Source organism: Mesitornis unicolor, unplaced genomic scaffold, assembly GCF_000695765.1.
Source record: "Mesitornis unicolor isolate BGI_N332 unplaced genomic scaffold, ASM69576v1 scaffold40474, whole genome shotgun sequence".
Classification (NCBI taxonomy): domain Eukaryota; kingdom Metazoa; phylum Chordata; class Aves; order Mesitornithiformes; family Mesitornithidae; genus Mesitornis; species Mesitornis unicolor.
Window position 1 is genome coordinate 27,175 of NW_010182852.1, and position 6,000 is coordinate 33,174.

Consider the following 6,000-nt stretch of genomic DNA (forward strand, 5'->3'; position numbering starts at 1 on the left):
GTACCTTACATCTCGACTTGCGTGGCACCGTCCTGGTGCGGGTGCTGCAGCCTGTCCCAGCAAACACCCACGCCAGCATCACAGACACCACAGGACCCTCGGGGGGATTAACCAGACACTAAACCTTCTGGAGTGGCCCCAGGGATTACTGCACATCCCTAATACAGATTGAAGAGTCTCAATCCCCTGGAACTACTGAAACTCCTAAATCAAGGCTATTATGCCAGAGCTGCTCATAAAATCCTTGCTAGTGCTCTGCCAAGATGCAGGAGAAATGCACTTTTGCTGCTCCGGCATGCAATTTAACGTTGGCATTGACCCTCCCTCCCTAAAACCCTTCAGGAACAGGAAATCAGGCCCTAAAGGAGATGTTATGGTCACCACGGTGCTGCCACCCCCCAGAGCCCCCTTCCCAGCGTACCTGGCTGCGGTGCGGCAGGAGGGTGCTCTCGGGCGAGAGCTGGCTCTGGTCCTGGCCCGGCTGGCGGCAGTCGAGCTGGATGCGGCTGCAGCACTCCTGGTGACACGTGTAGCGGCAGTCTGCAGGGAGAGGTGACAAAGTGAGGACACAGACCAGAGCCTGCACGTGAGGGATGGCAGGGGGGAACCTGAGAAAGGACCCTGGGAAGGGACCAGGCTCCCGCCGAGGGGCACAGCGATGCTCGCAGGCACCATCGCAGCCAGAACTGCCAGCCAGGAACACGTCCCCATTTAGACATCCTCCTGCAGACACAGAGAGGAACCAGGACACCTCATCCAGAGCAAAAATTGCTCCCAAGCCCACTCCTGCTGCCTTCCTCCCAACTTGCTGGCACACTCGCATACAAAGCAAAGAATATCCTCAAGTCCCAAACCACAGAGTACAGCACCGCCCAGCTATGCTCATTGCAGATGTCACCCTTTGACTGCAGCAAAAATCTGGCCACTTCACGATGAAAGGATGTTTCATCTTCCAACATCAGCAGAGAAAACACACCTTTGTGTTACACAGAAGCCAAACTACTTAAGGTCACTGAATATGAACCCTTCAAGGGCCAGTTATGGTGACCAATGTGAGGATGTACCATCAGACTGCCCCAAAGCCACCCCTGGCGCAAGCAGGGACGTGTCCTAGGCCCAAGGAAGCTGTGCCCTCCCATCCCCAGGCATTTCCAGTGTTTGCTTTGGGTGCTGACCTGTGCAGTCAGACATTAACTAATGCCAGGTAGGAACTGCACAGCTCTGCAGCCTGGGTTTCAACCTCTTTAGGTGAAAAAATACAGGGTCTTGCTTGCCCATGGCTGCAGAGGGGCAGCAATGAGCACAGCCAGCTCCAGTCACTGCAGTTATCCCACATTCATGGTTACTGCTCCCTCTGCCCCTTCCCTCAACTCCCCGACTTCTCTGTGCTCTCCTGACTGCAGCTAACACTGTACCTCCTTCCACTTTAACGGCCCTTCCAATCCTTTTAATTTTTAACTCTCTTACAAACAGAGTTAAATTTACTTTTTACACTAAAGAAAATTCCAGAGCGGTCACTGACCTGAAAAATAAATAAAAAAATATCCTAAACCAAGGCAAGCGAGTTCACTCCACAGGAGACGGGACTGAGCGCCTGTCCCTGCACCAGCCCTGCCACCCGGCTCCAGGCCTGCGAGCTTGTTTTAAATACCCTTTTTTATTTTCTTTTATTCTTTAGCATTTGGGTCATTGGTTTTTAATATCTCAGGCTTGCAGGAAAGCAAAGGAGTATCTCGTGTTTGCTCTGGAAACAGAGGTTTCTGCTCAGCTCTGCTGAATGCACACGTGGGAATGCCCAGGAATGAATGAGAGGAGCTGAACCACTGCTGGGAGCTGGTGCTGAGGGGGGAAACATCAATCTCCAGGGGAAACGAGGAAATCATTTATCATTTAACATTCATCTGGCATGAGCTGTCTGTCATTCTCCTATTCCAAGTCAGTTGTCTCAAGTAAAAGCCTGGGGGAAAGCAGGGAGACTGGCTTTTTAAAATTTTTTAATTAGAGCTAAGCTGCACAGTTAGATGGTAATTTAATGCATGACCTTTTGAGCAACTGGAACAGCCCTTTAATGGGGGACGTTCGCCAAGCCTTTGCTGGAGGTGCCAATTTGAGGATGCTCCAGTTGCGGGCTCACCTGAGCATCTGGTGCCAGCGGAGAGGCCCTTCTGCCCATTTGCTCCAGGATTTTCGGATTTGTGTGGCTGCTGCCTGCTCCCCCCAGCTGCGGCCTGGCAGGGCGAGAAGGCTCGAGCACCTCGGACAAAGGACGCGCACGATACGAGGTCTGAAATATGCAACACGGACCATAGAAATTACAGCTCCCAGCCACATCTCCGGATCAGGCCCATTACGGCCAGGCATCTCCTTACGGGATTAAAGCGCGACACCTCCCTAGTCACCAGCACCTATTAACAGCCCTAATCACCCGCATCCGGCAGTGAGCACTAATTTTAGAAACCCAGCGCAGCTTTAGGGAGCAGCCATGTGACGGCCTTGCCAAGAGGAGAGGATGCCTCCACTTACACTTTGAGATAATTTCCATTCAAGTCAAACAAAGAACACTTGGAAAGGCAGATTCTTAAAAATAAATAAATAAATAAATGAAAATCAGTCAGGTCACAGCACCGTGAAAAACTTCAGAGGCCAAAAGGAATTTCCCTTTCTCCCCAGATAAAGTTTCTCAGGGGGATAAAGCTGGATAGTCCAAAACAGCCCAATACAGATGCCCATCCTAAATGTAGAGTGCAGCTATCCTGCCCACCCCTGAAAAGAAAAGAAAAACCTCCTGCAACCCCAAAGCAACATAGCATGACAGACTGGATATGATTACCTCCAAAATCAGGATGGAAAGAGTCTAAAGTATCCCAACCCCTCCCCTGAGATGCTCTTAAACCCTGATTTCTGGTCAAAGTTTGTGGTCCCTGCAGTGGTGCTGGGCAATTGCTCTGCCCCAGTGCTGGCCCCAGCACACATGGGATGGCAGAGAGGGCACGTTTCAAATGATGTACATGCAACCTTGTGGAACGTTAAAACATACAATGAAATTGCAGGAGTTATCTTAAAGCTCTGGATCCTGGTTTGTTAAGGATCCAGTTGTTCACTAAAAAAGAGCAAATCAGAAGTGCTCCCATCATCAGCAAAGTTCAGGAAAACCTCTGAAGTGCGACCCAGCTGCCGTGGGAAGGCTCAGAGCCAAGGAGGAGAAATAAAACATCCCAAATTTTGGAAGCGGTGTGAGATCCCATGGGTGTCTGAGCACAGGAAGCAGATGGTCGAGGATCGGGATTTCTTCCATCCCCTGGGACCACGCAGCCCCAGCTGCAGGTTGTGCATCAGGTTTGATTTTGCAACCCACGCTGCTTCAGACCACAGGCTCGGTGCCCCTGTCCTGGCTCCAGGAGATGCCCAGCGTCACTGGGGGTAACCTCAGGGATGGGGCAGGATGTGGCCCTGCAACACCGCTAGGGCTGATGGCATCTCCTGACCGGGAGGGACAGACCCACAGCATCACCACCAGCTCCAGCGTGCACAGAGCAAACACAGGGAAGGGTCTTCACTTCCCCTTTCTGACATCCCCACGCCAATGAGCCAGCCCCATCACTGGAGCTCGCAGCAGTTTTAGGCCTAAACCAGGTGGTTTGGGTTTAGTTTGTTTGCAACCACAAGTGAGACCCAAGGAGGGTTTTCTTTTGGTTAGAGCAGACAAGATCCCTCTGGTGACAACCACCCCTTGGAGAGGTCCCTGTGCTGCTGCAGGGTTGGGAGCACAAACCCGGCTGCAGGAGGATGCTCTTGAGCCATTCTTCACTAAAAGGCACATTTTCCTTTTGAGCAGGAAGTGGAGCGGCACCGTGCACCACAGCACAGGGCAGCACCGCAGGAATCCCTCACACCCAATCAGCAGAAAACCAGCAAACGCACGCAAACGCACCCATTTACACCACCACCTACCTCTAACCAGCAACACCTCCCTGCTCGGCCTCCTCAGCAGCTGAAACCCCTCAGACCAAGACTTGGACTTGGGGAAATGCCCAAATATTTTGCGAATTCTCTTTGTCACCAGCCCAAAGCAAGCGGCTGCCCCCTCTTTCCCGTCCGTCATCCTTGGGCACGCGGAGCCAGGCGGGCAGCTCTGCAACTCCCAACGCTGCCGAGGTGCAACGCGCATCGGGGTGAGTTACGTCTGCATCCACGAGAGCCCTTTCCTCCCACAGAGACAACACGTTGACATTGTCCATCTACAATCTGCTGCCCTTTGACAGCTTTATTTATTTCTTTTTTGAGCAATAAGGCAACACGCAGCTCTGAGCTCGTGCATCTCTGGGCTTGTCCTGTTAGCCATGGAAAACTTTCTATTTCTGGGGCTTTTTGCTTGATAAGATAAAACAACCCAACAGCAGAGATTAGAGAGAGAAAGCGCAGGACCCTGCCGTACGCTGGGAGGGCTCTTTCCAACATCCTCTCTTCACTTTGCTGCTTTTCCCCTTTAAACTCCTAAAGATTAAGGAGAAAAAAAAAGTCCCCAATGTTTAATCAAAGGTTAAATTGAGGGAATACCCTGAGATTAACAATATTTATAACATTGATTTAAACTCTGCACATAGTCAGCTACGTTTTCAGATCAATCCTGCAGTCCTTTCACAGCATCTATCAGTTACAACTATACTGGGTGTCAGACGCTCGGGGGGGACATGAACACCAGTTTAAGAGCACGCTTGAAACCTGCCACTTTGCACCCTCTTGCCAGGGCCGTCCCCTCTGCCCAGGCATCCTCATACAAACACACCAGGTTTCCAGCACCTGCACAACACCTTCTTGCTTTTACGCAGGCAGGAACAAAGCTGAAATGTAACTAATCCTACAAATTAAGGATTTTAGGCAGTGTAAGCAATGAGTTAAACAACACAGGGGACTTCTTATTTACCCCTCGCTGTCCCAGCATCAGGACAACATCTCTTCAGGCACACATCCCTGCATCCCACATTGCCACCAGTAAACTCAACTAAACCTACTGGGCCAGGGCCAAAGCAGGTAAAGGAAAGGGGCAGCCCAAAAACTAACCTGCAAAGTAAGCCCTGGAGCCCTGGCTGGTCTCTTTTCTCTCCATAAATCCTTCCCAAGGCACCGGACTGGATTGCAGCAAGAACCTTGTCTCTAAAGCCCTGAGGTGGCTGCCCCACGGCTCTGGGTACGTCACTGTCCCTCCCCACACCTCCATCGCCCCTGGGGAGCGAACGCCCTGGCCCGGGGAGCTGCAGCAGGCAAGATGCACCCCAGCACCCCGACACCCCACCCCGTCCTCACCCGACCTCAGCAGCACCATCCCAACCCCCCCCGAGTCCCCCGCAGGAATCCGTCTGGATCAGCTAAATAGGACAGAAATGCAAAGTACTGCAGGTCCTAAGAAGCACTGGCAATCATTATTTACAGTGGCTAGACCAGAGACACGGCAGAGCATGGGAGGATGCCCTGGGAGAAGGCAACACGAAAAACCACCGTGTTCCGTGGGTGCGAGGAGAGCTCATCCCAGCGAGGCTGGGCTGGGCTTTTAAGAGCGTCCACACCTGCTAAAGAATTCATTATCTTAAGCAAGCGTCTACTCAAGAACCAGTAATATTAGAAGTGTAGTTTGCTCTATAAACTAGAAAGAGAAATGGTGTGTGTTTAACCAGCTTCCTCCTTAAGGAGACAGGTCCTGATTCAGCACAGATTTAACTGCTCCGAGAGATAAGGGTGGCTTCGGGCCTGAGGCACAAACCCAGCCACACGCCAAAGTGCTTCACTGAACCAGGTCCTTGTCGCAAGATCTGCAGATCAAAATCTGGCGTCAGTAACAGCTGCCTGTGCCACCAGGATCACAGGGCACTGGTCCCCGGGGCAGGGACACACCGAGAGCTGCAGGGGTTCTCCTGTGAAGCAGCACTGCAGCCAACAACCGCCCATTTCAGCAACCCCATGCTCATCAGAGCCAGGACCCCTCCCTCTGATTGGGAAGAGGGG